The sequence below is a fragment of the Pezoporus occidentalis genome, unplaced genomic scaffold (assembly GCF_034315485.1).
Source record: "Pezoporus occidentalis ecotype Australia unplaced genomic scaffold, CSIRO_AGI_Poc_V1 ctg10, whole genome shotgun sequence".
NCBI lineage: Eukaryota > Metazoa > Chordata > Aves > Psittaciformes > Psittacidae > Pezoporus > Pezoporus occidentalis.
In genome coordinates this window covers 6,858,339-6,876,548 of record NW_026912779.1, presented here as the reverse complement: position 1 = coordinate 6,876,548, position 18,210 = coordinate 6,858,339, and positions in this window count along the sequence as shown.

The following is an 18,210-nucleotide window of genomic DNA, read 5'->3' as shown; positions in this document are numbered from 1 at the left end:
TGTTCTTCCAGGAGGTGTGGTTGGGACCATTCTGCCCAAAGGTACATCCGCCAAGAACTTAAATCACCTTTGTGAGCCCTGTCTGAGATCTGGAGGCTGTTCCCTGGCAGTGGATCCAGGGCTGGAAGGGATTTTCTCAGGGAAGTTCATTTTGATGTTAAACACCTGAATTGAAGCTGGGGACTCTTGAGAGCTGTGACCAAAAGCTGCCAAAAGAAGAGACAAAATAGAAGGCTCCAGGAGTCCTCAAGGACTGTTACAGCCTTGGGGTACATAAGAATTGGCAGTCGGGAACGGACACAGGGATATTTTACATCCAATTCCTTGTTTCTGAAGGAAGCCAACTTCAGAGGATGATGAAAGACGTTTTCCTAAGGCAGAGTGAACACATCCCTGTAACAGTTTAACCTAACTCCCAACTGTAAAAGCTTGGGGCAATCCAACAGCCCTTGCTGGTTTGTATTTTTCCCTTCAGTATGATAAAGCAGTACTGAAGACAAATGGAACGTTTCAGTCTGATGTTGCATTCATTGGAAAACACTGATTTACTTTGGTTGAAACAATGCACAAGCCCACATCAAATTCCTTGGTTAGAAAAAAGCACACATCAATCAAAGGGGAGAGTCCCTGCATTCTTGAAATGAAACATCCTGACTTGCTGTTCTGGAAGCAATGCACCTGGAAGTTCACCCAGACTTAGTTTTAAAAGATAAAAAAGGCATTTGCCATCTTAGTCCCAAATTCCATAAAAGTTGAGTTTAAACCAAGACCAGCAAACCAAAAAACAGCCATTTGTGCACTTGCATGTTAGATCATCATCATTTCACTCTATGTCTTATACACTTTCAGTCTTAGTACTGTCCTGCTGCAGGAAGTTCCACAGTTGAATTGCAGACATGTTAAGAGAGCATTTTCCTCCCTCTCTCCCAACTGAGAGCCTGCTTTGAACTTCCAAGCTGCTTTCCTTAGTGGATTAAAATAAACTGCAAGCTTGCAGGGGAATATATGCACTCATCATTTAGCTCAAGGTGCATAAGCATGTAGGAGCTCAAAGATATTTGGTTCTATAAGTCTGTGCTTTAGATTACTTCTGATTACTCTCTGTTTGTATAAGTGAAATTTAAACCTCAGGTCAATCTCAGCGCCTCAGTACGAAGCAGGGAGCACATCTATCTGACCCACTAAAACCCCTTCATGGGACACTGTGTTGTGCTCAAAAAGGGAAATATTATAGAATCATAGAATAGTTAGGATTAGGGTTAGGGTCCTTAAGATCATCTAGCTCCAACCCCCCTGCTATGGGCAGGGACACCTCACACTAAACCATGCCACTCAAGGCTTTGTCCAACCTGGTCTTGAACACCGCTAGGGATGGAGCATTCACAACTTCCCTGGGCAACCCATTCCAGTGCCTCACCACCCTTACAGGAAAGAACTTCTTCCTTATATCCAGTCTGTCCAGTGAACAGCAGCTCAGAAATGATTTTATAATGTTACCTGCTCTACCTGGGTGCATTTCCTGCTCATTTCCTTCTCCTGTGTCGATGCCTCCGATTCGCTGCGCTCTGGTTACCACTTAGGGAGCAGCAGGCATCTTGCACAGCTTTTTGTGCAAAGCTGAATTTGGATGTCAGCAATTTGTTATTGTTAACCCCTGCTGCATGATAGGGACGTTTTCTGCACAGCGACAGTTGAATAATTTCTCACTGCTTATACCTCACATTAAAAACCCTGAAAACCTCCTGTCTCTAAAGACTGCCAGGCAGGCAAGCATGAGAAGACAACAATCAGCTTGGACTCCAGAGATACACTAAACAATTACCTGGTGGTGATTAGCAGCTTATTAACACAAATCTGATTTAATCACTGCAGGTAGAATTAGTATGAAAACGTTTGGTGAGCGCTGACAAAGGCTTCCCTCCCTGCCATGGCAGTCTGCAACACCCTTGACAGCACAGCAATAAAATCACAAGAGCTCCTGGCATGTGAAAGGGTAAAAGAAGACTGAGAAGCACGTGAAAATAAGGGAATTGGTCCTTTGCATACACAGACATTTGCTTTCAGAAGCCCAAAGCTGAGCATCTACTGTAGGAAGCCAGAATTAATACAGTGTTCCTGAGACAGAAATATATATGTTTCTTTTTAAGTTGCAAGCATGATTTCCCATCTTCAGTTATTTAGGAAGAAATAACTCCTGTGACTCAGGACAGAAGGGCTGCCTGCTTTTTAATCACCACAGCTTTTGGCTTCCCCACCAAAGCAGCAGCAACCAGAGCTGAGCCTCACCACAGGCTCACCCAAGCCAGCCGCTTCCATGTCCCCCTACATCACCATGGCTTTCAGGCATGCAAAGCAGGTTTTTTTAACCTTTTTTTTTAGTGCAAATAGGTAAAATATTTAAGCTTGGAAGTAACTAATTACCCTCCCCTTGAGCTATCCCAAGGACATTTTCAAAGCTAATGACAGAGGACTGCTGATAAATCCATGTATTTCCAGATAAGGAGGAAAGCAGTGAGGCTTTGAAGAGGGTATCTGTGGCACGCCGAGCAGGAGCCTGCCAGAAAGTGTCACGTCCCTGCCACCTTGTGACAATGCACTACAACTGCATAAACCCCAAACCCTGCAAGCTTTTGGATGGACCTGGCTCTTCTCCATGATCTCCAGAGGGAACCCCAGGGGCTCACGCAGAGCCCAGGGCAGGGATGAAATCACTGCCACGCTGCCTGGGGATTAGACCCTCCCTGAAGGCTAGAGTGACTTGTTCTCTTCCTGTGACAGGGAGACACACAGTGTCTATTACAAACCCCATTTTGCCAACATCCAGGTGCTGTGTAAGATGCTGCCAGAGAGCAAGGCTTTTTAGAAGACCTTTGGGCTGCCTGGATGAGAGGAGAGATGCTCCTGCCACAAGGAATGGGACCTCAGGGGTTTCCACACCGAGGCGGTGAGAGCAGTGGTTCTTCCCAAAGCACGGATGTAATTTCTCAGTGGCTGGCTCTGCTTTTCCTCTGAGGCAGAGCTCTGCAGAGTGCTTCAAACTTGGCTGTTTATGAGGGGGAAAAATAGGTTAGCCAAGTATTTTATCCAGACTTATCTGATGTTTTTGCCTGCTTTGCCTCTTCCTGACTTCCCTGTCCTAAGAAAACAGCTGCCTTTGGCCTTCTAAGGGGAACTTTTGTGTAATGCTTGAAAAAACAACAAAAAAGTCAGTGTCCTATTTTGAAAGCCTCAGCCAAGGAGACACGTTATCACAGCTTCTCCATCCCCACTGCATGCAGAGCTGTGGCACTGGGCCAGACTGCTCCTCCTCCATTCATTCCCAAATCTGCACAGAGAACTGAAGGTTGCTTTGGTTTTCCATTGTTCTCGTTTTCCTGCAAAAGATCTTTCAGTGCCATTAGCCTTTGATTGAAAAGGCCTTCCTGCCTCACAGGCTATATGACAGGTTACACAGGCTGCAGCAGCAGCCTTTGCTCCAGCTGCAGAGGGGTTTCTTCTTCACTGGCGCTTGCCTGGCACAGAGGAAACCCAGCTCTGCTGTGCTGGTGGCTGCACACATGATAGGAAGAAGTCACCACTGTCATGCAGAGCTTGCACATGGGTTTTCAATGGTATTTAGGCACCTAAATACCATCGGGTCCCACTGAACTTGATAAAGCTGGGCACACGCACAGATTTATGCCTCTGATGTTGTAAAGAATGAGAGGTCATCTGTGGGAAAGAGGTGCATCATAGAAACATAGAATAGTTAGGGTTGGATAGGACCTTAAGATCATCCAGTTCCAACTCCCCTGCCATGGGCAGGGACACCTCACACTAAACCATCTCACCCAAGGCTTCATCCAACCTGGCCTTGAACACTGCCAGGGATGGGGCATTCACAACCTCCCTGAGCAACCCATTCCAGAGCCTCATCTTTAACGGTCTTTAATATTTGCTTTGCAGAGACGCAAATACCTGAAGGAAGATTTTGTCTTTGCTTGCATGCTACAAATACAGGGAAAGAAAGTCATAAAAACATAGCCAACTGTCTGTTGTCACAATTCAGGTAAAGTGGGTGTCTACTACCTTGGTGTGGTCACTGGTGGCTCCTCAGGACATCAGCAAGACCACTGGGAATACAGCCAAAAGATGGGACTGCCAAATTCTAGTGATAAATGATAAAACGCAGTCGAACATTTGCTTTGCTCAATACCGTGATGCTCAGCTTCCCGTAGATACTGTAACGGGTTGATTTCACCATCAGTGAGAAGGTAAATGTGTGGTCATATTGTCCTAAAAGTAACCAACTGAGTAAAAGAAGCAAGAGGAAAGCTAAGAGGTTCACCATTATTGTTAATGTAAGAAAAAGGGGTTCCAAGTCAGAGTATCAGAGTCCAAAGCAACAAAAGAAGGCAATGATTCATGAAATAGATTGAAGGCCTATGGAAGTCATTGCTGGAGGATCGTGTGGACACAAGCAGCTTGCATAGGCTCAAGGAGAGGCTCAAAAGTGTGTGAGGAAGATATCCTCTAAGGGTCACTAAACATGTACATAAAACCAAATCCCCATCAGGAAATCCTCAAATGAGAGGTAATTACAGAAAAAGGGAGCAGCATCATATCTACTTGCCCTTTTCTTTCTGTCTTACAGGCATGATTTTAGATACCTTTTACAGTTTTAAAACTAGTTTATAATCATCACAGTAGCATTAAAAGTAGCATTTCTACACTACTGCAGAAATAGGAATTGCCAACAATGGGGCCCTGTCAGTCTTCATGAAGTAGAGCCACAGAAAGCTGTAACAGAAGTTTGATAGGATAAGTCACTCCACAGTGAGTGCAAACTTCCATGAGTTGACAATTCAGCTCTTCTACATCAGAACTCTAACTAGGACAAGTCAACCTCAGGCATCATGAATGGCAAGATAAAAAGAGACACATTGAGGACATGACTTCATAATATCACCAATACAACTTCCACACCAAGTAACAGTATGGATGGCACAGAGAGGTTGCAAAGTCTTTGCTATGTCATAACAGAAGTCCTACAAGACACACATTTGGGGTTTGTGTGTGTTAGTTTGAAATCAGTGGATCACCATAACTGAAGATGCTTAGTTCTGCATAAAGGTTCTTTAAATAATAGGCTTCTAAAGCTGTCTTTGTCCCCATGCTGAGCCAACTAGACACCAATGAACATAGGCAGTATGGTCCTGGGTCTGGGCTAACTTGGCTTTAAACCTTCTCCACCTGGTAAAGTGGCAGTGACAATTCCCCATGCTACCTGAAAAACCTTGTAGCACCTCTGGCCAGGGTTTAAGCCTTAAATATCCCTTGTTCTTTAACTCAAAGGCATGTTACAGGACAGTTTATAGGCAGTGTAAGTGGAGCTTAGAGACAGAACAGTCATGGGTCCTGTTATTCTCAGCTTTGCTGTGGGTGGATTCACACCCCATTGACTTCTACTTTGAGACTTTAAAACACTGTCAACAGCAGAGACATTTCTAAAACTTTCCTGCCTTTGTTAGCACCAGCTCACATTCATGCAATCCCAGGAGCTGGAGGTGATCAGCCACCAGCAAGGGATTTAACACCATGGCAATTACACCTCATAGATTAGATTGGGGCCTGATGACACAGTGTTAAGAATGCCGGTGGCAACCAGCAACCTGTCTGTCTTAAAGCTGCTTGCAAGCAAGAAGAGATGTCACCCATCCCACAATATTATGTGCTCTTATGTTTTACAGAATAATAAGCCATGGAATCCTTAAGGAAATGAAAGGATTTTTACAGACTCCTACTGGGAGTAAAAGCTATCCGAGGGAGAAGAAAATTACATCCCTTGGGTCTGAAAATCCCATAGGAGCAGACTGCAGAAATATTCCTCTGGGCACAATAATTTATGAGAGAAATAAGTGAAAATAGTGTAGAAACAGAAATAAAGTCTAGATTTAATATGCAGAGATGGACAGGAGCTTTAGGCCTCTTCCTTGGGTAAAAGTTTGTGTGGTCTCTGTGTGACATTACACAGTTCAGATAACAGCCTGTGGGCATAGTATGGCAACAAAGGGAACAGAAGAGTAGCAAGAGACAGGAAGGATAATTTCCTTTGGAAGGATATGTTTTGGTTCTCTAGGAGGAGGCATTTCAGGGAGGAATGGTTTTGCTCTTACCTTGGTCTTGGTTGCACAGTGAAACACGTGAGTGCAGTTAAGAATATGTAAGACATCAGACTGCCCAGCACTGTGCAGTTTCTTACCAGACTACAGTGTACATGTGTATGTATGTCTGGTGCATATGTAGATCATCCAGGACCCACAGGTAAGAAGCCCATCACAACAAGCACAAAAAGACGCAACTATTCCTGCAGTCAGAACAGATAAGTTCCTCCTCACCATATTTGACTCCATGAGGATTTTTCCAGCAGATGGCAACAGCAGACCGGTTTGTAGTGCAAAGCCAGCGTTTGCAGGCTGCAAAAAAGCTCTGTGCTGTACCCAGCACCTTCAGATCTGCTTCTTCCACTCCCTGTAACATGCCGGCTTAGTACCGCAGGGCACAGGAAAAATCAGTGCTGCTGATAACTGCAGCACAAGCTCTGGAGCTCTTGGTTTCTGACCTCGTTGTGTTTATGGGCCTGAAAACATGCACGATGCATCTTGAACAAGATAAAAATATGGCTTCCCCTAAATAAGCATAGTTTGTCTCCTATATATCTTTTTGCCAAATAATAGTGCAAGGAGGGATTAGGTTGGAAACCGACAAACATGAATCATAAAGAATACAAAGCATCTGACTGAGGCAGGGGAGTTGGAACTAGACGATATTAAGGTCCTTTCCAACCTTAACTATTCTATGATTCTATGACTGGTGTTTTACCAAAAGGTGTCTATTCCATGTGCAGAAGCTGGATTCATGGAGCAAACTTTTAACCACATTCTTGTCATTGCTTCTCTTAGGAAGTGCTTGTTTTTGTCTCAGAAAGGATTACCCTGCTTGAAACTGCAGGCTCAGCTCTTGGCCTCTAGAGGAAGAAGCTTTGCTGTGGACCCCAGGTGCTGCAGATGCCAATATCCATGGAAGGATCAGGGAGACTGTGGCTGAGCTCCACCTTGCTCTGCCAGGCCCTGGGGAAGATGTGGGAGTTACATTTAGTAATCATCACCCCTGTGCCATTCTTCCCATCAGAAATATATGAGAGCACTATTGTCTTTAATAATAGCAACATTGTTTTGTCCTTTGCAAAGCATAACATGAATGAACCTTGAAGACGTATGACACAAGATAGATTTACGGCTGAAGGGCCCAGTCTTTTTCCCCCCAAACTCAATGAACATGTAGGTTTTCCCTTAAGCTGAAGTACAGGCCAGATGCAGGCAGTGAAAATGACTGTTCAGGTGTAAGACGAAGCTTGGGGGACCACTGGAAGGGCTGTGAATGGCTACGAATGTCAACTGATATTCCTTGGAAATAAAAGAAGTGGAAAGAATTAATTCATAAGTTCTGCAAGGGATTCATTATACAAGGTTTGAGTAGGGGAGAAATGCCTGAGAGCCAAAGCCATGCTTCAGTGGGATCTAAGCTAGTGATTTTGCAGCGTGGCTGTATGCAATTTAGTTTCCACTGAAATCAGTGAGTAGTGGCCATCCTGGGGCAGGCATCACATCAGCTGTGGCTCAGGAGGAGACCTGGCTGTAAGAAACTTCAAGCCCCTGCGGATTATTGTCCCCAACCCTACCTCCAGAAAAGGGTGATGTTATTCCGTGTTTGCTAAATGGAAGACGTGCTGCACTGCTCTGTCACCTTCACTTGACTGATAATAGTATCAAAGAACCACACACAGAATGGTTTGGGTTGGAAAGGACTTTAAGATCATCCAGTTCCAACCCCCTGCCATAGACAGGGACACCTCACACTAGACCATGTCTCCCAAGGGTCTGTCCAACCTGGCCTTGAACACTGCCAGAGATGGAACATTTACCACTTCCTCGGGCAACCCATTCTAGTGCCTCACCACCCTAACAGTAAAGAACTTCTTCCTTATATTTAACCTGAACTTCCCCTGTTTAAATCCATTACCCCTTGTCCTATCGCTACAGCCCCTATATGCTCTCCATCATGTTGTGGGTGAATGCCACAATTCAGCTGTGTTTTGCTTCCACATGAATCTTCTGTGCATAGGACTGAAATGTTATTTTAACTCTTCTCTCACATACTACTTCAAGAATACATCTTCTAGATAAAACAACATGCTGAAAACTGTCTTCTAACTGCCTTAAGATCTTTTATCACTCATGGTAACTCATGACGCACCCTCTGCACGCGTTATCTTTCTGTTAACACTGTTTACAAATGATGCGAATAAATCCAAATCCAATGGAGCAAGTTTCCCTTTGCTCACATTTCAATAAAGGGGCAGAATTATCACCTCGCAAAGAACTTGCCTCTACCATTGGTAGATGCGAAAGAAAAAACTCCAAAACCATGAATTCCTGCCACACCACAGCACGCAAAGCTACTGCTTTTAATTACTTAGGCTGAGTGCTTTTCAGTTGTTCTTCTGCTCTTCTAATGAGGAGCACTGTGAGGTGTCTTTGAACTAGCTACAGACTTGAAAGATTTAGTAAACAAGGATTCTTTATACCATTTCTGGTAAGAGCTTGTCCTGACAGATGCCTTCTTCCTCCTGAGGTTTAGACCACAGTTTGATCTTTTTTTTTTCCCCTTAACCTCTGAAGCATTTCATAACATGATGGGCAGAGGCCCAGCTGTAATTAGCCTGATTGAGCATTGGAAGTGTAGACAGAAGAAATGGTTGGGAGTCATTGCTATTCTCAAAGCTGACACTGCCAGGTCCTTAGGTCTCAATCATTACAGCCCACACTCTTGAGAGGCCCTGTCCAGCAGTCCTGGTGCATACAGACCTTGCGGGAGCTTGGAGACTGCTTGCTGAGATACCTATACAAGCTGTGCTGCCTGGGATAAATCAGTTCCTCCCTACTGCAGCCCCAGCATTGTGCCTACAGAAGCAGGAGGACAGGAGGACAGGTTAGCATGATGGCAGTGCACAAACTGCCAGGTGTCACTCGCGTGTACCGAGGAGGAAATCTTACTTGTCAAAAGCTTCCGTCGTGACATACAGAACGCTTCCAAACCTGGAAGTGAGAGCCTGGCATGGTGCCCTGGGCCATGTCTTAGATAAAGAGTTATTTGTCTCCTGTACAAGTGCTCTTTATCCTATTCTTACAGTTAAACACCAGAACTACCTTCAATCATAACGTGTATGACCGTTCTTGCTCCTGCTTAGCTCAGGGACCCCTTCCTATTCCTCAGGCTTCAGAAACTACTGAAACCCTTGTGTTTGCTGACAGCCACCCACTTGCAGCCCTTTCACACTGGCTGGAACACCTGCCAGTTTTTCTAATGCACGTGGCATGGTGCTCAGGACCTCCAAGAAGTATATTGTCTATTTGAGAGGGCATTATGTGCCTGAGAAAAGAGCTGAATGCTCCCTTAGCTCTGAAAGTGCTGAAGGTTTTAAACCCTTCTGATCATGTTGAGGCTGCATTCATTAGCCTCTGGACAACTTACCCAACTGGTAAGCTGGAGAGGACTATTTCCATATGCCAGGGTTGGGTCAGACTCCATCCATGCTGTGGATGTATTCATCTGGTCCAGGGTTGATACCACTGCCCTGGTCAGCAGAGGCTTGTGCACATCCACCCATCACCACGGGCAGTCTGATGCTGCACCAGCCTGAAAGAGATTTGAGTGAGCCATTTGGACTGTGTTAGCATTGCCAAATTCTGTGTTAGCAAATCCCAAATTCTGACAGAGCCATTCTTCCCAAGTTTTCTGCTAACAGCTATGCACTCCAGCTTCTGTTTCCCAAGGAAAAGGGCTGTAGGTATGTGTCTATCCCATAGAGATCTGAGGGAGGGACTCCACAGGAGCTCTCTGTGCTGACTTGAGGGAGCCAAGGGGTATGATCCGGAATTTAAGGGCTGCTCTGCACAAGAGAGCAGTTAGGGCCAGAATTCAAGCTGTAACATCCCCTCAGAGGGAGGAGGATCTGAATCCCTTTAGTTAACTTGTTCCCTGAGGTTTATCATAAAGAAACCTAGTCAGTTGTCCCGGCTCAGCTTCAAGCTTGATGGAGTAGGTTCAGACAGCCAGTTACTGTGAACTTTTCACTGCAACAGCAATTTGCCAGGAAACTTTACAGGATAAAACTGATATCCCCAAAGCCATTGTAAGTCATTCTGAACTTCAGAGAAACTAAAATGTCCAGACTGATGCACAGCCACAAGGGACAGGAAAAGTGGACACTAAGAATGAAGTGCCTCTAAACTTCAGCTGATTCTCAGCAATGCTGTATTTCTAATGGGAGTAGGAAATAAAGCAGCCTACAGCCACTTGGTCCAAATGAAAGCTATACTGAGTAATTAAACTTGCATTTATCAACATAGATAACCAGCACAAAAATATCAGTCTCTTTTTTTTTGACTCAGCATCTATCTGATAAAGGCCTTTTGGCTGTATTATTGACATATTTGTGGCTATTGCCTCATTGGAGTCTTGCCTACACTAAAATATGAAATTGCTGCTTTGAAGCACCAAATCCTCTTTACTGAAGCCAGTGGTTTAATGATCTATACTGGGACATACTGGGCATCTTATTTTCATTCAGAGAAATCAAATAAGCTTTTCCAGTAAAAGAACCCTCTGCAGCAGCAGAACTGTAGCTGCCACAATGCTAGCACTAGTTTAACTAGAGGGGTCAGAAATCAGGTAACACCACCAACATAACTTATGGGTTTTTAGTACTAGATAAAGCAAAGTCCATGCCTTTGAGAAGTTAAAGCTGCTGAGGTTAATGCACTGGGGTTTTGGGGTGGGTTTTATTTGTGCTGTGCTCTTGTGCGCTGTGCCAGGTACTGCACGAACACAGCAAGCCATGTTTTTTTGCCTGGAATTCATGAATATTCAGTTCTGGGCAGCTTTAAGCACCAACCCGAGTTGGGACACAGACCCTGGCAGTATAATGTGTTTGAATAAGCTGATCTCCTGCAGAACAATATTTTGAAGGATTTAAAATGTTTGGGGAAAGAGCTGGCAAAGCCAGCAATCCATTTCACTCTTCCCATCATGAGGTAACCTCTCATCAGACACTGGCTTCTAAAACAAAATCTGGCACGTTTGAAGTTTACCACATTATGTCTCCCAATCTGCTTTCTTAGCCTTTCTCTTCCTCAAACATTGAGGCTGCATGGCATTTTCCCTCCTATTCTGAGAAAACACACGACTTTGCCAATAGGCTCCTTGCTTTTCTTGGTTATTTTTAAGTCTTTTGCAAAAGCTCACACTTTCTTCTGCAGCCAATGCCTATTGTTTATGGAAGCAGCTCCAATTTACTTTCTATAAGGGAAAAAAACCACTAATCTACTGCCTCCAAAGCACTGCAACGATTCGCATTGTTCTCCTGCATTGTTTCGCTCACAAAAAGAAGGAATTCTTTGGAACCACAGAGGCAGTGAGTCTCCTTTGCTCACTCTTTTTCAGCCCCCCGCTCTCAAATAGTGGCTTTCAAGCAGTGACCTTTCTTTCGTGGAGGTCAGCTTCTTATTTTGGGTTGGATTTCCCTGCTGATTGTTCTGTGTTTCCTCCCTTGCTGAGGCCACGGCCACCATTCCTGGCGGGGTGAGCACCCGGTGCTCGGAACCCAACTGAGCACAAAACCCGGCAGCGCTTGGGTTGATGCATGCAGCCATAGGCAGAGTCAGACCGCTGGCAGCCTCTCCTGTCCTCACATAACCAAAACCCCATCAGTTGCTCGTAATAGCCACAGATTATAAGAATCTGGCAAAAGCAGTCATAAGCCACCCTGTACACATAGTGTATAACCATGGTGAGAAATGCAAGAGCAGCTTTCTAGAACCATTCTCAAAGAGCTGCATCCATGAGTAAGTAAGATCCATCCATCATAGTAAGACCCACACAAAAGCCCGATCTTGTGTGCCCGAACAGCTGACACACTTCTCTGAACATCCAATGGGAATAAACGCTTGTCATCAGATGATTGCTCTTTCTCTTAAGGTTTCTCCTTAATATTACAAACCCTCTGGAAGGACACACAGAATCCATCCCTTTTCACATAGTACCTCTGAACTAGTTTGTGACTCTATAAAACAGTGACCCACAGGTAAAAAGCAAAAGCAGAAGACACTTATAAGACTCACTATGAGCCTTGGATTAATCAAAGTGTCTAATATAATCTTTAAAGAAAGAACTTGGTGACTCTAAACAGAGACTCCATTTTGAGAAGCAAAGTGAAGCTGTAAAGTACAGATTTTCTGTGCTGAAGGAGCTCATCTTGGATTCTATATGCTGCCATTGAGCCTGGCAACAAATCCTGTCAAAAAATAAACTCGGTACCTCTCAAAACATGTACATCTTGATTCCCTGAGGACTGCTGCAGGCCTAGGAATCTGGAGTTCTGAGGAAACAGGCTTTATTTTAGAAGCAACATGTTCTGGTGTAGTCATAAGAAAATACTCTCAGAGATGCCAGTTCACCAGGAATTTGAGAGTTACTCATTTGGGTCTGACTCAGGATGTAGCCCAACTGCGAGGAGACAAGGTTTCTTGTGAACTTGAAACCCTGCTTTGCAGCCAAAGCCTGTCAAGACCCTGCTCTCAACTTGCATGTACAAGGCACAGAGATAATTAGCAGAGTCTTTAGAAGCCTCATTTCAGTTTGAAGTCGTTTTAGACTTTGAGTTCAAACTGGGACAAAGTGCATTCTTTCGCCCAAAATATTTGTGGAATTTTTCACTTCTTCCTTGATAATAGTTTCCATCTGCCACCGACTGCAGGAAAAAAAAAAAAGTCCAAATTTTAAGAAATGCTCACTTATTTTTACATCCATTTTGTAATTCTGCAAGCTTCAGAAAACTGACCGAGCAGGTAAAGGTGTGGTAAGATGCTGAGAACCTGTGCTAGTCAGACTTTGAATGTGCTTCACTGACAATGGAGCTTTAAGTAATTACAAAGGGGAAAAAAGAAGAGAAAATGAACCTCTCTCCCCCAAATCCTCCAGCCTTGGCAAACATCTACTGTGTGCAGAAACAGTGCGAGACAGAAGGAAGGTGATGAAAAGGAGGAAAAACACCAACATCTGAAATTTCAAACTGTTTTCTAAAAATTGAAACAAGATGAAAATTTAAATTGAAGGGAAATATTTTGCAGCACTCAATACTTTTTTTTCTTTTATACAAAAGTCTATTTTGCAAGATAAATGTTTAAGACACAAATGTTGGCCATCTGTAACTGCAGCAGTGAGCGAGGCAGCAAGATGTAAAAGGTGTCATGGCAAATTGCCTTTCCTCCATCTCTTGAGCACCACATTTAAATGAGCTGGCCTGTGTCCCAGAAGCAGCAATGCCATATTTGTGTTGTGAAAAACGCAAGGTGCTTGGCCTGAGAAATGTGGCTTCCCAGCAGCACAGCCGTACTGTGTCTTGTGTCCACATGAGCTGTTCCAGAACTACTTCAATAATACACTTGTCACTGCATCTGGAGTGAAATATTTCCTCATCTCTATTTCTGCTTCTAGACAAATCACTTTTTGCTCCTTGCAAGTAATTTGTGTTACAGAAATATGCTACCTAGAAGTAAAAAGGACATAAATATTCATGTGGCCCTCTTGCATTTGTCTGTGTGCTATTTGTGTGCGTCTGAGCACATGCAAGTATAAATGCCCATATGCATGTATCTATAGAATGTCTGTTCATGTTCAGCGGCTCGGTTTCAGTACACCTCTATACACTGATGCTCATTGTATGAAAAACGTGTGGTTCTTATTTTAAAGCTCTAAGAAATCAAACAACATAAAAGCAGCTGCCTTACTTCAAAATCTGACATGGGATATCTTCCTTGACCTCATTTTACCAAGAACCTATGTAACACTGTTCACATGAGACACTTACCCAAAAAGTACTCTATTCTAAACTATCTGCAAAAGTATTAACTTCCTTCTTCAATCTCTCTTTTAACCAATTCTTAGCACATTTTCTCACCCTTTCATTGATCCCTCTCCGCAGCATACTTCTATTCATCTTACTAATGAGAGGCAGATTGATTTCTACCATTTCACCTCTGGTTGCCTTATTGATACACCGACTGTCCAGAGGGAGGACAATTTCCATTTGGTGGCAGTGACAGAGAAGCTCAGTTAGAGGACACTGGAATACCTGATGCTCAGCTGCACTCTGAGCTGCATGGAAATTGGGGCTATTCTGATTCACACAAGTTGAGTATCTTCCACCTTAATTATGAGGATTTTTTGAGAGCTAAAGCTGACCCATAAACTGGTCAGAGTTTCATGGCAACAGTCAGCTTGGTCTCTGTTTTAAAAAGAATGACTGTGCAGAATTCAGGGTTATCTGCTAAGTGATTACATACCTATACACATGGCAGAAGATTAACACCTTCCATACATACCTCCTATCAGTGTTATTCTTATATGCCCAGTCACCTTTGCTGGTCCACTCCGAGACGTGAGCTGTGAGAAATGCAGCTGTTGAATTACACGAGAAGTGATTTGGAGGACACATCTGTCCATCAGTTCAAAGACTGTTTAAACAGTTCAAATACTGCATTTTAATTTAGGATTTAGTGTCTCCCTTTTCCCAGGACTACATGTTAAAGGAAGTTCAACCAATCATCATGCTGTATCCTGTTTTCCACGTTAGCTCAGCCTTACTTGAAGAGATGATATATTTGACAGATTTTAGCTTGGCTTTATAACTCTGAATTTCCTCCTTTTTCCCCCACTTTGTACTTATGATTTGTGATGGGCAAATCTCAAAAGATTAAAATCTTGGCTAAGCAACTGTAAGTCTGAGGTTTACTTCTCAATTTTAATACATCAGGGTCACTGCAACAAGCATATGAATTATATGCCTCTAATTCATGGGATGTGAATGACCAAATACTTCAGCATACTTCAGGAAGAGGAACAACTAACAACTAAATTTCCCAGGAGCAACTAACATAGCTATGGTGCCTAAAAATTAAACAGGCCAAGGGGATGAACTGAATTTCAGTAGCATCAGGAGAAATGAGAGCTGAGGCATCAGTGGATTGTTGTACTTTGGAGCAGGACTCAAATGCTGTGTCCCAGGTAAAGCTTAAAGTCTTCACCCTTTGGATGCTCCAGCTGGCATTGGCATAAGGGGTAGAATTACCCCATGGAGGCTGAGGTTGCTATGGTGTCCTTACAGAAATGAAAACGTGTATACTCCCTGGATGGACCAGTAACTGGAAGGCATGCATATTGTGCTCCGGGCTGCAGAGTGCACTCTTAGCTCACCCTCCCTACAAGACACTGTTATTCTGAGTGTGGAAACTTTCACAGTGATTCTTCACTGACATTTGGCACCACTTTAAAATCAACTTTCCATAGAGATAGATCAACTCCAGAATTGGCCTCAACTGTATTTTCTCACTGAGAAAGCAGACAGGAGATGAAAATCAAGGTTTAATCCTGTTGCATGCTTTACCAAAGCAAAATACAATGCCTATCTGGGATTTAGCATCTCTAGTTATCTATTGTATGCCTGCATATAACTGTGAGCAAGTATGTTCTTGCTCTGTTTTCGAGTATAGGAGCATCATGGAAAATAGATCTAATGAACAAAACAAATACATCTATTTTTCTGGTGAGGTTTTACATTAGCTGAAAAACATGGCTGCAGACAACAGGAAAGCCTGACTAAAACCAGGGTGGTTTTGATGGAATTTTGCTTTGTTAGAACAATTCCCATCAGGAAGCTCATGAAGATCCCTGTGGGTTATAAATGGGAGGCAAGCAGTTTACAAGTGTTTGAGCTTTATGTGTGCCCACCTGCACAAGTCCAGGACATAAGCATTCTGGGGCGGGAGATGGGTAGACGTCACCAGTATTGGCCATGGCCATCTAAAGTGGCAACTTGGATATTGGAGATCTTTCACAGAAAATGAGTTCTCCGGAGTAGGCAAAATGGATACTGAGGTTTTTGGAAGATTTGGCTTATAAAAAGAGGTACAATAAAGGCCCTGTTTCCTCCAATGGGTGGTATGAGGCTTGGGGAATGAATGTTTGTGGAGCACTCAGCCCCTGGTATGAAAAGGTGCTGTAAAAGTTCAAAGTATTGTTATGGCATACTTACTCAGCAAGGCAGGGAAATATCAAAGGCTTTCTTCTCCCAGCTGGCTCGGTCTTATCTCAAGGAACTGTTGGTGGGTGGTGATTGCTCTCAGGGACTGGTGATGACAGAGGAGTGAAGGCACTAACCTCGCTCGCGGAGCTGCTCTGGGCACCCTCCTGGCTCAGCCAAGGCCCCAGTTCCTCCTCGGTGCCTTTCGGTGCATACACCCTGTTCCCAGAGCAAAGCCGCACATGAAAACAGAGAGCTCTGACACCTGGCTAATGGAGGCACTCACGCAAGGGCTTTCACTTCTGGCTGGTACACTGGGAAATAATTGATACAAATTGCCTCAGACACTCAAGGCCGCTGGTCCTCCTTCCCACAGGCTATTTTTAGGCCCAATTAGGCAGATAAAATGACACCAGAATTCATTTTTGTACACTCTAATGCTTGCTTTTTTAATTTTTTAAATGCTTCTCTCTAGATCTATGGTAAATCTCTGAATTACAAAAAGCAGACAAAGGGATTTCCCTCCCCCTTCCTCAATAAGAGATGCTCAAGCACCGCAAGACTTGCTCGCTGCAAAACCACTTAGGGCTGACTGCAGGGGAATTTGCTCTCACCACCTTAAACCCAAAGCAAATAACAGAATATGAAATAACACATATTCTTGGCATCAGGCTGCACAAGAGCTCCCCTGGGCCTACTGCAAAGCAAAGGCTAGCCACCCACCCATCACAAGATGATAAAATACAATTAACTAATTCATTATATAAATATTTTGGGTGGGGAGATATGAATCGGCTTATCTTTATTATTGTTATCGTTGTTATTAGCTGCTATTTGCTAAGACTGAGTTTGTTCAAAGCCTTCTTTCACATTAAGAAGTCCAAATCCCCATGTTAAATTCCACCCTCAATTTGATGTTGATTGCTTTTGTGAGCTACTGAGGAACAAAAGCAGGGAGAAGAGTACAACTGGCAGGACAGTATTATTCACAGCTGTTATTGCTAGAATTTATGGACAAGCTATTCCCATGCTATCTGAACATAATTCATACATGTGAACTAAGGGAGATCCATAAATCCTCTCCAGTAAACCCCTTACCTAAGATAAGTAGCTATAGTGACTGCAATGGAAACTGCAACACCTGAGTGGTGCTCTCCTGGTTCTTGTGCTGCCACTCTTAAACTCTTAAAAGCTCCACAGTCATCTGGAACAGGCAAGTCATGAACTGCACCTTCTGCAGCCAGGTGTGCAGGTTTGGGGCTGGCCATCAGAAGGGTAAAGCGTTGGCTGTGTCAAAGCCAACAGGAGTTTTGCCACCAACTTCAGTGGGGGCAGCATTTTGCCTTTGTAGTATAAGCCGATGAAAAGCTCTGCCTCATAATCACATTCCTGTGGCTTAACATGTAAGTGCACGTTGGCTGTGCTGTGGTGACTGCTCACGTGCATGCTTCTCAGCCCGCAGGACATGCCAGCAATGCCACCTGCTTTACCCCACAACGGGAGAGAGGTAAAGAAGCTGGGTTTTTGCATTTGCCATGTGCAGGGCTCATAGGATGCCACAGTGACTCTGATGTGCAGTAGCTTGGCTGCAACCTGAATGATGGTAGATGGTGATGAAGTGGCACATGTTAACAAGACAGGGGACTGACAGTCGCCAGCTGGTCTGAAACAGGGTCCTGGGCCATGGGCAGAGTAAGGAGAGCCCTGGGGAAGCTCCCCAAGGGAGCAGGAACATCACAGCCTGTTTGTGCCCTCAGGGCGCTGACACAAGCATCCTAACCCCAGGGAAACAAGTGCTTCACTTTCTGATGTTAAGACATCACTAGTTCATATCATTTTAAATGGATGTGACCACCACAAGCTCCCCTTGCCTTAGTATCTTGTGTCACAGGCCCAACATTTCACTGTGTAACCACATATTAAGTACAGTACACAGACTACAGTGTACCTTCACATAACTCAAGCTGTATAAAAAATATATGATACTTAGAAAGAATCTTATATAAGTCATCAGAAATTAATTTTGGGGG